The sequence below is a fragment of the Macaca fascicularis genome, chromosome 1 (assembly GCF_037993035.2).
Source record: "Macaca fascicularis isolate 582-1 chromosome 1, T2T-MFA8v1.1".
Lineage (NCBI taxonomy): Eukaryota > Metazoa > Chordata > Mammalia > Primates > Cercopithecidae > Macaca > Macaca fascicularis.
Genome location: NC_088375.1, coordinates 152,502,505 through 152,517,447, shown reverse-complemented (window position 1 = coordinate 152,517,447; position 14,943 = coordinate 152,502,505).

Sequence of the window (14,943 nt, the reverse complement as noted above, 5' to 3'; positions counted from 1 at the left end):
AATTAGTCAAATGGCCACTTCTAACTTTTTCTCTTGTTACTCTGTTTACCTGCTGTGGATAAATCTTCTTCTCCCATTTCAATCAGTTTTTACAATGACTTCCTAATTAACACATAGTAAGTCTCCTCTATGAAATACCTATTTACTAAATTAGACGCAGGAGCTTTGTCTTATAAGTCTTCAAGGTGGTGAAGGGTTTCTGTTATTTGTCACGTAGAAGACAATAAACCTAATGACAATTGCCACATCACCTGTGGTGTTGCTGCGTCCATCATAAAGAGTCATTTATTCACATTTATGCTGTACATTTCTGTGGATAAACTCATATTTTTCTTCCTGGAAAGAAAAGCACCCATCCTCTCTGGTCTTTATCTTCCCATTTGCTCTATTTTTCTACTTTTCATCATCATCTTTCTCTGATTTCTAATTGAGATAGAAAAGATTAAAAAGCTCTTTGAATAAATCCATCAATTTATACAGGCATTTCTGCAGGCATTTCCTTCCCTTCAGCAGTGGGTTATGCTAAACATTAATTTACACAAAAGCAACTGTAACTGCATCTGTAACTGTTTTGCATCATAATTTTGGCTCAGAAATTACAGCTTCCATAAAAGTCAATTATTAAATGGCAGAATTTGAAGCGATGTTGCTTAATTAGTGAACGTGGTACAGATTGACTTGGTCTTCCAATACCAATACTTCTACCGGATAGAGATACACAGACACCAATGAATATCCCTAACTGTTCTTTATGCTTCAGTGAAGCTATATCATAAGCAAATATAACCTAATTGGCATTTGGCATAATGTTTTTGTGATCTGTAACTTCCTTGTTGCAGAAGTTTGGTCTCAGCATCATTTTTCTGTGTTGTCTTTTTTAACTTTGAGGGGTGGATAACCCAAAATTAAATGGCAATGCCCAAGGACAGAAAAACCAAAATGAATGAGAAAGGAGATTTCTATGCAGCAAATTCTCTAAGTGTGAAAAGTGTATCAAATATCTAACTAGATATTCCTGTTGCCCACATAATTCCCATTAAAGCCAAGCTCCTTGCACAAAGACAGAGTTTTTGGTTACAAATGTTAGGCTGCTCAGGAAAGTCTAGTTAAGGTTGTTAAGGCTAGAAACGAGTATCTTGTGAAACTTAAAACATAAAGTTTTTCTGGTTGAAAAATCAAACTGAGACTTTGAATAGTAGTCATTTATCTCATTCTTTAACTGCTAATATGAAACATGGCATTTGAATTTTAAACTTGCTTATAGGAGCTTCTGTATGTTTTTAGCATAGGCAATGGATAGTTTGTATCAAAATAAATAACATTAACACTTGAAAGACAAATAACAAATACAAATTTTAAACAATTGTTAAAATCACAGTATTGCAGTATTTTAATTAGATAAAAAGTGGTAGATAAAGCAATAACGTGATAACAGAATATTGGTAAAAGTATCATTTGTTAAATTGCTGGTTTGTATGAAAATTTAAAAACCCCTAAATTTATAATTCATCTTCTCATGGACTCACTTCCAAGTTACTTTTAATTAATGCAAAAGCTACATAAACTAAACAATTCAGAATAGGAATGTAGAATTCTGTTGCAAAATTAAATGTTTCTGTTGTAGGCTAGTAAGTTTGCCCTCCAATTAGATTAAAAATGAATACAGCATATGTAGTACCTATTTATAGACTAATTTCCAAGCAAGAATTTTAAGATAAATTACATAAACATAATTAAAACATGCATTGCCCAGAGTATACCTAAGAAAATTAAAATCTATTAAAGTTTTTGAAGTTTTGAAGTCCATTGTATCCCTGGAGAGGAAACTTCATGGTTGAAAATCTTTTAATAAAGTGACAAAAAAGGAAATATGTATTCATAATATCTACTTGGCATCAGAAACTTTCCAAAAAGAAGATTTTTTTAAACCAAGTGGGTAATGAGAGAGTATTTGATAATCATGTGTGTCCTGACTCTTAAAGCAGTCAACAAAAACACACATGAATACAGATAACTGAGATTTAGTCTATTTTAATTGCCATTACTTTCACTTGGTAGAAGGTTAATGTATAATAAACGTATTACTGGGAAATATTGAGAAGTTGGGGACAAATACCTGAAAAGTTCCCAGTGAATAAACTTCATTTTCTATAAGTATTAAGGCAAATATATGAATAAAATGAATTTCGTTGCCCTGGAAGTTTAAGTTAACAAATATTAAGTGTTTTCAAAGTGTCAGAAAATGTCTTTTAATTTCCTCTTAACAAGTTTTTCTGAATACGCAAAAAAATCCTAAATACCTAAATTTAAGAAAATATGCATACAGTTAGAAATGTTTGTTGTCTTTTTTGAGAGTGATAGATACATCCACGAGTGGCATTTTCTTCTCAAAGACAAGTGAATGGTGTTGGCTGAGTTTTGGAGAGAGAGCTGTTACACTCCACAAATAATTACACAAGCACAATGAATAATGATGCTTCTCTCAGATGCACTTTAATTATTTACTTTGTACCAAGAACCTTGTCCCTGTTTGGAATACAGTCACACTTCTATTGACACATGGTCACAGCCAATATTTCATGAAATAATGAATGAAAATTACTCTTCAGAAAGTGAAGTTATATTTTATCACCCTTCCTTAATAATATGAAATACCTTTGTAATTAGATACTTTATATTGGTGTAACTTGTATGACATCCTTTTATTTTCAAAAATTACATTGTTTATTTGTGTTAGGCTTCTAAAATGCAAAAACATAGAAATAAATTTTTTCCCCTTTATGGTATTCAGCAAAAGCATGAGGTTTGGAATCAGATACTCTGAGTTAGTGACCCACAGCTGTCACCCTTCTTATGTGATATTAGACAATCTACGTAACCTCTAGTCCTGGGGTGCTTTGTCTTTCAAATAAACACATGAGGTTTACCTCACAGGACTGGCGTGAAGAATCAATGAGGACAAACATGGTAGAATCTTGCCAACTATTAGGTTGGTTCAAAAGTAATTGGTTTCGGCCATTAAAAGTAATAGGGGCTTCTAAAAGGGGCTATTTGAATGTAAACTATTTTAAGTGTCTTGGTTGTGGACATGTGAAAGATTCCCAGCATTTATGGGGAAACACGTTGACTCCTGAGATAAAGATGTGTTGAGAAGGGAGTACGTGGCGTGCCAGTTCTGTAACTGGAAATGTGGACCGTGAGCCATGACTTCTGCCTGAGGGGATGACAAATGTGAAAGTAGCAACAGACAGGAAAAAGGCAAAATATGATATTTTTTTTATGTTGATAGAATATAATTTTCTTGGGAATTACATGTACCTTCCCTCTATGTCGTACTCTTATAGAACAGATACTTATAAAAATGGACTAAGTTGTGAAGATCTTCTGGATCATAACAACTTATAAGGAACACAGGAAAGTTGGAGAGATTTTTAAGGAGGGCCATCAATATAATTAAATGATTTAGGTATAGGACCTGTGGGGGAAATGTTCTGGGATTATTCAGTATGCTAAGGACAAGGTTAAATGTAAAAATGTGGGAATGTGTAATACACTAAGGATAAAAGAACATCTGTTTTCTATGTCTAAGAAAAATCCAAAAGGAACTGGGCTTAAGGTATAAGATAACAAATTTAAATTAGAAACAAGAAAGAATTTCCTGACAGTGAGGGTTGTTGGGCATACAAGGACTTGCTGGAATCTCCTTTGCACATCTTTGAAAAAGTGTTTTCATTTAAATGGAATGGTGTAGGCTTTGACCTTCCTGAATGTAAGACAATGGGTCAAATAACTTTTAAATAACATTTCTAATTCCCTTGATTGTGAAGTACTGTGAGTCTGGCAAAATAGAGAACTGCAGCAGAAATTGTACAAAATAAAAGACTTAACTATTTGCATGGAGAAAGAGAATATACATTTGATCCTAGTTATCCTACATTGTATTCTTGTACAAAAACTAAGTGATTGCTTGGAACATTCTAGAATATGGAACATATTTCAAAAAAGATTATATAGAAGTCTCCTTGGAAAATCTTTTTTTTTTTTTTTTTTTTTTTGAAATTCTCTACTTCTGAACTCTGTGAACCCTGGATTGAGTGTAATAGGATATGCAAAGTGTGTGAAAGACTGTTAGCTTTTCATTAGTTACTTATTTCTTATTTTTCCTGTGCTAGACTATCTTTTCCAACCTCCTTTGTGCTGATGTATAGCTCTATGTTTGAGTTCCAGCCAGAGGAATATGAAAGTAGTAGATGCGATGTGTACCATTTCTGGGCCAATGCTTTTCAGGAGAATGTATGCCCATTTTTACAGACTATGAATAGGTACTAGGGGATGGGTGAGCCACAGTTGGAAGGAATCTGAGTTCCTGAGTTACTACATGGAGGGTCACCTGCCAACTAGGAACATCTGCCTCAGTTGTTTATGTGAGAAAGAAGCTTCTGTTTTATTTGAATTATTCTCCTTTTTTTAGATTTATTTCTTTTGCAGGCTTGTCCAAGAAGACATTGAGTAGCCAAGTCCATATTCTTCTGTTTATTTCTTCTCAGATCTTAGTCAAATACTTTTCTTCTTATTTAGATTTCTCTTCCATTAAATGGTGAGAACTATGAATTCACTTTTTTGGGGCCATATTGGAATGATGGATCATATTGCGCCTTGAAAGGTAGTTTCATTATTTAACCTAAAGAGTGAAAATATTTTTCTAGTGGTTGAATAATCATATCAGAATGTACTTGTTACAAAATAAAGATTTACAACCCACCCATTTTTACTCTATCTCAAAAAAAGAAAACAATCTTTAAAATATAGCCAAAGATTTACTGCACATTTCCAACAATATTTGTTTAAAATGTGGTATCTTTTTTACTGAGAAGATTTTCTTCAGTATAATTAATGAATCACATATCAGAAAGCTGGATTTAAATTCCATCTTAGTTTGGGCAGCTATAACAAAATACCTTAGCCCAGGTAATTTATAAACAACAGACATTTGTTGTTTCTCATAATTCCAGAGGCTGGGAAGTTCATGAGTAAAGCATCAGCAGATTTGGTGTCTGCTGATAGCTTGCTCTCTGCTTCAAAGATGGTGTCTTGTTGTTGTGTCTTCACATGATACAAGACCCAAACAAGTTCCCAAACAAGTTGACTATGTAGTCAACATCTGAAAAGTTATCTCATTAAATTCTAACTACTCCTCTATGAAGTAGGTATTATTATGTTATTGGCACAGATGAAGTAAAAAACTCTGAGAGGTTAAGTGACTTGCCCAAAGTCACAGAGTTAGCAAATGGTAAAGCCAGGATTTAAAACCATGTCCACTAAATTTCAAGGAATTGCGCATTGGTTGACAGAGGTAGGTGCAAAGACAAAAATGATAAATTAATTAAAGATTAAAGATAACAATGATATATTTCTTCTTCTAGAGAAAAAATCAGTTTAGTCAAGGCATAGATATTAAAAGGTATGTTCTTGCTAAGTGTTAAAATGATGGTATATAAAATAATAAAATGATAGCTGTGGGAAGAAACCTTGTGTAATTTTCCATTGCAATTATTATAAAGCACTGGATTTTCCTGACATTGATTGGTTGGAAATTGTTGCTAATGAGATAATTGTTGGGGCTTAATTATTGACTAGTCTCCTTTGTGCTCCTTGATACCACTTCACATGACTCCCCTATCCCTGCCAGTTATCTCATGAACATGTGTCTTGGGTGCAGAAGAGCAATACAGGCATCTCTGGGTAGAACCGAGCAAGGGCATCATTGCTATTTGAAAAGCCACTTAATGTGGACATGTAGGTCAACAGTGGAATATTTAGATGCACATAGCCTTGTCCATTATGACCCAAATTTGATGTATCTTTGGCGGGACTCTACATTGGGACCTAACTAGATTCTAGATAAAGGTAACATTTGGAGTTCTCTATTTACACACTTCTGTTTATGCACGATCTAAAACTTCCCATCACTTAATTTTATTTCTCTGCTGCAGTTGAGCTAAAATAATTCAGTCATTTATTCAGGTAATTTGTTTGGAGAGATGAGAGGAGGTAGTGACATTAGATAATCATAAAATTATAAAGTTAGAAGAGACTTTGGGAATTGTCTGATCCAGTGTCCTCAGTATACTAGTGAGGAAACTGAATTTTAGAGAGCCAGAGGCTTGATCTGGGCCACTGTCTGCTGTGTGCAGACTTTCCTCTTGTGCACCAGAGCTGGGCCTGGTTCTGACTCCAACCAGGCTCTGTGCTGGGTCTGTTACCACTGGAAAAATTAGATACTAATGAGAGAAACTGCTTTAAGGGAAGAGAAGGAAGACACTAAAGAGAAGCTGTAACAAAGTTTCAGAATGTCAAAGCTAAGAGGAATCTTAGAGATTATCTTTTCTACCTGTCTCATTTATAGAGGATGAAATTCAGTCCCGGATACGTTGAGTGGCTTTTGAGGCCGTATAGAACTGGGGCTGGAATTTGGTTCTTTATTACAAATAATTCCTTCATTATACAAAAGCCACAGTAGGTAAATGTACTGAGAATATACTTTGTGGCAGGCATTATGCTAATGCATGTATTATGTTATATAATATATATTATCTTATATAGCATTTAAAGGCTGGCTCCACTTTACAACTGAGTAAACTGAGGCCTAAATAATTCAAGTAACTTTCTTAACATCACATAATGAATATAACAACAGAACTGGGATTCCAGTGTGGGCCATGTCAAGAACTTGAAGTGTCTGAAATTTCCATCTTCTTGAAAGCTAACAAGTTAGCCTGCTATAGTTTCATGGATGCTGGCAGAACACCTGAGACTCGAGTCAGAGACAGAAGACTTTATTATTACTCATATTAATAATAGTGGTCATAGTGTCAGCAGTTTCTGGAGCCCCAGTTCTTATAGAATGCTGGGAAGAGGGCTGGGGGTCACTTGCACACGCAGTGAGGTGTGCTTTATGAGAGGAACCCTGAGTTCAAGAGACACAGATCTTTTATAGTGGGCAGTAAGTACGGGGGCTTTTTGTTCTGGAGGGAGACACTATCTTCCACAGCTGTTGCTATGTAAACATTCTTGAAAAGACAGTTTGGAACAAAAGCAGTCGGTGCCACTGCTTGCAAGACATGCGGAAACATGAAAGAGTCATGGAGAATTGCCTCCCAACATACTTTGACTGTAAAACTCATATTATCAACCACTCACGCACTGGCTCAGTAGCAGTGCAGCTGGCAGGAAGACGTGATGTTGTAATAGTTTTCTGTTGAAATGGAAGCACTTCAATAATACAAATTTCTGCCATTGAAATGCCCATCGGTAGTCAGCCCATTGCATCCTGAGACAGGTGCATATAAAGCCACAGATGTGTAATTGGGGCTGATTTTCTAAAACATTTCCTGTCTTTAGGCATTTTTCTCCCTTACGTAAAAGCTTACTTGAAAGAAGGAAGAAGTACAGGAGAGAAGAGACTGGAAGTGCCATTTGAAGAGAACAGGGTCTCCAGGCTTTACACAGTCATCGACTGCCAGTCTTCACAGGTTGTTGATGTTGCACAGGTCTGTTCACAATACAAAAAGAGGGTAGCTGCTAGGGTGGAAGGAGCAGGGCCTTTGATGTTTTGTCTCCTGAATTTGAATAAATTTTGCTTCTTTACTGCTGCCCTTGCATAAATTTCACCCCCATCTCTGGAGGTTTCATTAGTTCTAAGGTGAGAGTGACTCTTGGCAACTCATAGTACACGACCTGGCAAATAATAAGCAATCAGTTAACATTAGTTATTATGACTAAAATTAGTAGAAATCTGGCATGCATTAAAGTAATACTGAAAGACACTTTAATACGTAAAACTCCAAAAGAAATATCACTTTGAGCTAAAAGACAATGCAAGGAGGAATTTTAAATTGACAAAGTGAATTTTTATTATTTAAAAATGTAGAAATAATATTTGTGGTGATAATGTTAATGCCGCTGCCTTTAAATCCCAGAGTGAAACTCAACTGGCTTCATTTATGCATTCCAAGAAAAGGGAACCCTTTTGTTAAGCCTCACTTAGTCCATCTTAAAGCACCTTTCAGTCAAAGAACAGCTTCTCATTAAGAGAAAAATGGTTATTAACGTCCTCATTTTGCTTCCTCTCGTGAATTATTTGCATTCAGAAATGTTCATGGCATTAGTTTCAGGGTAAATGCAAATATGACAGCGGGATTTCTCACCAAGCTCTTTTTTATTATTAGCTCTTTTTATGTACTCCATTTATTATTCCCTCATCATTTTTCACATTGTATTAAAATGTTAGATTTCTTAAAATAATAATATTTCTTTCATTCGGTAATTGTCTCAGCCCTGTCTACAACAGTCTACAGCATAGAGTGGCCATCTATAATTTGGAATGGCTTGTAATGACTGTTCATTTTTGCTTAGGGGAGGCCCAAGAATTAGCTATCATGTAACTGAATCCTCTCTCTCCCACCGAGAATGTGATTAGTACAGGTGAGGTTCATGGGCTCACAAAAGAGGGCAGTAGTGTGAGGAAGGCTTCTGCTGTGAGAGCTGCCAGTATATTTACAGTCTGGGGCTGGAAGAGAAATTAAGATTTTTTTTTCTTCCCTCAGCTTTGAGCAATGTCCATCTTCAATGCTTTTTAAATACAATAGCCTCATACCGTATTTTTCTCTGATGTTGTGAAGTCATTATGTGAGAAATGTTTGCTTGCTGCATCCAACATCCTCCTTACAAGGAGTGAATGAATCGGGAAGCTAAGGGTTCTTAGTCAGAGGGTAGTGGGCACAGCCTGACTGGAGTGGAATCAGGAAATCAGGAACATACTTCCCATGAGGGTCTGCCTTGACAAACTGGTTATAATTACTTTGTTTTTCTCTGGTTATGAAAAAAAAAAAAGGTAATAGATCTGACTAATAAAACCAAGCTAATAAAATCATTTGATCATTTTGATTCACTGCACTTCACTATACCAAGCTTCCCTGTTGACTCACAAATTGCTGCTGTCAAGTCTTCCTGCTTTTTTTTTTTTTTTTTTTTGGATATGACTTAATGTCTCTTGTTCTCTCTCCTTGTTACTGACCGTCATTTCTCTTCTTCCCTTCAGGGAGCAGGGAAATGATCAATGCCCAAGGCTCAAAGCAAGCTATCCAGCAGATCATATAATCATGTCTGTATGGTATATTATGCAACATGTGGATACTTTGATAAGGCTTTTACAGTGGGATCTGCTGCTTAGTGCATTATGAACTATAGGATATAGCAACCAGTGTTCATACTTGGGTGCTATGTAAATTTTTCCTTTCTAGAGTATGTGATGGAAGACAACTGACTTCACCATGACCTGGAAGATAGGAGCAGTAGCAAGCTTCTGACTCAGGGTTCAGTGGGTACCGGTCTGGGCTTAGACACATTCTTTCAGATATCTTATACTGTCTACCTTGCCTCAATTTTATTAAAAGTCATGTAGTGAGTAGTGGGTCAGCATAGATCAACTTTGTTTTGTGGGTGGGAAGAGAGGGATGAAGAATTTCTCACAACTTCCAATGGGCTGCTGAGTAACACACGCCATTTAGCCTAAAGCAGATAGTGTTAATTGTGAGCAGTTACTATGTGCCTGACACTTTGCTAAGTGCCACACACACATTTCACTACATTTTTACAACAGTGCTGTGAGGTAGTTCCTATGTTACCAGCATTTATAGAAAAAGAAAGTTCAACATCAAACAAAGTAATTAGAACTTCTCAACATAGAAGGCCTAAAATATTACATCCTGTTGCCCGCTGAACAAAGTGGATGAGGATGCCTGGCATTGGGGCAATTGACCAAAGGTCCCAATCAAGCCAATATCTGGGCAAACCAGTAACCCACGGCACAGCCATATGTATTATGATGGCAGTTTCAAGCTACCATTGTTGGTGATTTTTCCTTATTTTCTTTTGGAAGGTTATTTGTATTACTGCTTTCTAGAATCATCAGTTGATATACTTGCCATGTTTTCACTCTTTGAAAAAAAAAATTGTCTTTTCCTTATTGATTTGCAAAACTGACTTAGATATGGAGAGGTGGACAAAGTCTCAGACTGTGGATTCAAACTTCCTGGGTTAATGTACTGGTACTGTTCATGCACTGCTCATGTTAATGTTCAGTCACTTGTTAACTGTGGCTACTGGCAAGTTACTTAACCACCTTTGCCTCAGTGAAATGACAATTATAACAGAACCCACCCCCTTAGGGTTCTTATGAAACAATACCCATGAGCTATTGAGAACACTGCCTGTTACACAGGAAGCACTCATAAATGTTAACCATTATGTCATGGATACTAGCACTTTGTTACATACACTGCAAATATTTTTCCAATATGTCTCCTTCTTGTCAACTTTGTATGATTTTTGATATATATTTAACTTTTGGTGATTAATGACTTTAAAACAAACTCACAAAAGTTAAAAGTAAGTAACTTGTTTAAGGGGAAAGAGGACACTAGAGGCTGGGAAAGGTAGGAGAAAGGAAAGGCTAGGGATAGATTTCAAAATTACAGCTTGGTAGGAGGAATAGCGTTTATTGATCAATAGCACTATAGGATGACTATAGTAAACAATCATATATTATATAGTTTCAAATAGCTAGAAGGAGGATATTGAGTGTTTCCAACACAAAGAAATGATTAATGCTTGAGATGATGAATATGCTAATTACACTGTTATAATCACTGATGTGGTTTGGCCCTGTGCCCATCCAAATCTCATCTTGAATTGTAGTTCTCATAATCCCCACGTGTTGTGGGAGGGACCTGGTGGGAGGTAATTTAATCATGGGCGTGGTTACCCTTATGCCAGTCTTGTGATAGTGAGTGAGTTCTCACGAATTTGATGATTTTATAAGGGGCTTTTCCCCCTTTTGCTTGGCACTTCTCCTTGCTGCCACCATGTGAAGAAGGACATGTGTGCTTCCCCTTCCACCATGATTGTAAGTTTCCTGAGGCCTCCCCAGCTGTGCTGAACTGTGAGTCAATTAAACCTCTTTCTTTTATAAATTACCCAGTCTTAGATATGTCTTTATTGGCAGCATGAGAATGGACTAATATGATCACTCTACATTGTATGTATCAAAACATTAATATGCTTCCCATAAGTATATAAAATTATGAGTCAATTAGAAATCAAAAATTTTTAAAAAGTTTGCTTAAAATAGATATGTATAGTTAATAGCAGTGATAAAATACACACGTAGAAGAAGACACCTACAACTATTCTGATGACACTTGATATCAGTCTTTTATCTATACATCCCAATGATTTCCTACAATAGAAGAAAGCAAATAATCTATATTATATTTACTAGTTAATTTCTTCAGGCTTTTCCCCCTACCCTTGTTCATCTTTTGGCGGTCTGAAGTGGAGAAAGCATTTTCATCATCTCCAAGGAACTGCAGGGCTCGGGGATGCTTGAGTTTGATACCCTTCCTGTACAGGACCGCACTATCACTGTAATGCACTCAGGGTCATCATTCAAAACCTTGGCCAATTGAATTAGGAAGTCTGGAGTGCAGAGGTTACAGCAACGATTTAACTGCCAACCAGGCAGCCACCCAGGGGGACTGGACCACTAGATTGAGAGATGGTGCCACCATTGAAGGATGGTCCCTATATCAGTGTTATGTGTGTTATGTGAATGACAGGCTAATACAATTCCTCATCCACAGAGAGTTGGTAAGAAAAATGCACTCGAAATGGAACCAGTAAGAATCGTTGTTCAGTCAGAAGACAAATTGCCATGACTTTTTTTAACCTAAAGTAATGATCTCTTTCTGATTTTTATATTTTTTTCTTGGAAGGATAACCATCCGTTAAAAATATAACCTTGACAGAGTCTTGCTGTTGTTTTATAAATCATATTAGATATGATAATTTTTACGACCAGCTATAACTTTATCAAAGGAAAAGTTGAAAGGTATAGATTTTTTAAAAAAGAAGAAATCAACAATGAAAAGCATAAATATCTCACATACCTCAGATCTCTGAAAGTAGTGATTGTGTTGGCTTGAATCTTGGTAAAATAGGTTATTGCTTAGAGACCCCAGGGAACTTAGAAAGGTTCATATCACATCAGTATTCAACACATGATTTGTATTATTAACAGTTATACATGCTAATAACGAAAACTATATGTGCCAAAATGTTACATGCCAATAAGGAAAATTACAACACTGGTACAATTTTTAAACATGTTCAGAATAACTAAATGTATTCTATCAACAAACACAGTTAATCAGTGTTTGGATGTTCTCAATTCTTTAGGTGATTCCAGCATCTGTTGATCAAACTTCAGGCCAAGAACTCCTTCAAGTCATGGGTCTGCCAGAAAGGAACTGGCAAAGGTTTCCTCATTTTGCTACAGCCTGGCTGGAGACCAGTGTGAAAATCTATATAGATGAACATACAAATAAATCTACCATCCATATTAAAAAGAGAGATCTATCATCAGCTTATTTTTGGTCCCTAGGTGATGCCTGTCTTAAGCTTGTTATGATAATGTGGCTGGCGTTGAGGAGAATATTTGGCTAATGGTGCACTAAAATATAGTCATTCATATATTAAGAAGTTAAGGGAATATTATAATTATTGAGATAACTTAATAAGCATCTGTCTGGATTGGTATTAATGTGTGCTAGTGTGTGCACATTTAAGTTAAATATAAACAGATCCTTCATCCTCTAAAAGCTGAATATGAGTGGCATATGCATGAACAGACTGACATACACAGATGCCAGCATCAACCAAAACAGTAAATTGAACCAAATATTTGCATGATGTACAATTGCCTGTACAATGCTTAAAGATGAAATTTGGAACATGAAATGTGTCTATCAGAATATTTGCTCTTGAGAGAGAAATTATCTCATTAATTCCAGTTACTCATGGAAATTTTTTAATAAGATAGTCCTCCATAAAATATGTCTCTATTTTTTAAGGGGCATCTGGATGATAGATACTCAGTAAATTTTTGCAGAAGGAAGGAAAGAAAGGTAAGTTAGATTTGGAAAGAAAGTCTCAGGTTTGTGTGGTGAGAAGATTTAGAGCCTACAAAAAGTAGACAATTTGATTGAGGGTTCTTGGAAAATATCTTTGTTAAACAGACAAAAAACAGGCAAATAAGCAGACACCTTAGAGAGAGGAGAGATGAAATGGAGATTTAATTATAGTTTAATGCTTCTCAGATTTTTATAACATTTTCCTGCTTATGTTTGGCAAACATAATAATGATTGATTAATTGTATCAGATGAAAAGATAACAATAGAGCTGCTTGTCTTGTTTTTAAAGCTCCCCCTCCCCCCCGCCCCAACTTCTATTCCCACTTGTTTGGAAAAGTGGAGCTCTTTTGCTCAGGATGATATAAGACTGATGTGGAGACCTTTGGCTCTCTCTGGTCTGATGTCATGACTACGGAAAAACCTACTGAAAAGGTTTTTCTGATACGAAGTGAGAACCATTAACTTTCTCTCATCAGATTTTGATGTGTACGATCTTTGTTTCAAATCAGTGGGCTTCTGCACTGCCAGGTGGGGTAGTGTGTGTTTCAGTAGGGCTGTGTTCAAAAGAAAGTGTGGCCAATCAGAATGCCAGGGTTGTCTTGATTGTGATGTTGAGATATTCAACCTGGCCAGACAACAAGGACAGTGAGAGCCCTACATTGTTTGGGCAGGGACCCTTCCAACCCTCCAGAAGGGGCATAGTCAGAAAAGAGGTGGAGAAAACCACCATAACTACTTTGAAGAAAAAAAGAAGGAAATCACAACACAAGCCCATGACCGGGTAATCTGATGACAAAGAAACGAATATAAAACAAAATCCCATTTCTCAAAGTGGGCATTTAAAAATCATATGTTTTATGATCTGAATTTTTCGTTTCTGCCAATTAGTGGGTTTGGTTTTCAGTATTCTGAAAGGAACTGAAGTGTAGTAAGTGGCAAGCCATTCCCCACCCACAGAAGCATGCAACCTGCTCTAATAAAGATAGCAGGGTCTTTGGAATTGGGTCCAAGTTTAAATCTAGCTTTGTTCTTTACCTGTTATGTGATTTTGGACAAGTTAGTTAACCTTTTGGAGACTCACTATCCTTTTCTGTAAAATGGAGATAATGGGATCTATTCAACAGGATTATTGTAAAGATTTGATGCTATAAAGTCACCTGGCACTACTGCCTGTGAAATGTTAGTTTTCCTGCTAATGAAGAAAGTGGGGAGTAAAGAGAACCTACGTCTGAGAGAGAACCCATTAAAGTCTCCATGCATTTTTGTAGTTTCAGTAATGTAGTGATGCTCAGTAATAAACCAGATCTGAAAATTTAGCCAAAGGATAGAATCATGATGTTGTACAAATATTTATCTAAAAGAATGTTACTTGTAGGTTTGTTCATAATGGAGAAAATTAGAAATCATCTACATGTTCAACATGGGATTGCTTAAACAGATTATACCAAGTGTACTTGATATAATACTAAGCAGTCGTTAAAAATGTCTTGGAGCTGGATATGTAAAGTTATGGAAAATGTTTACAGTGTTTCACTGAAAAAAAATAAAAACCTGCCACATTGCATTACTAGAGGATTCTGGTTTTAAAATAGAAAATTATGTAAATATTAAAATAACAGAGAATAATACATCTGTATGTTAAAACTTGGTCTCTTTGGGGGTAATATTGTGGGTGATTTAGTTCATGTCTTTGGTTAATTTTGGTATTTCATGATTTTTAATAGTAGTCAGAATTAAATTTTGTGATGGAAGTGTACTTTAAAAATATTCTTAGGATTACATTTTAATAGAACAATTGGTTGGTGACACAGTTTAAACAATTACAGGTTCAAAAGACAAAAAATAGTGGAATAATTATTAGATGAATCTGTATCTATCTCAATAAAACAGGTGAATCTGTATGGTTGATGA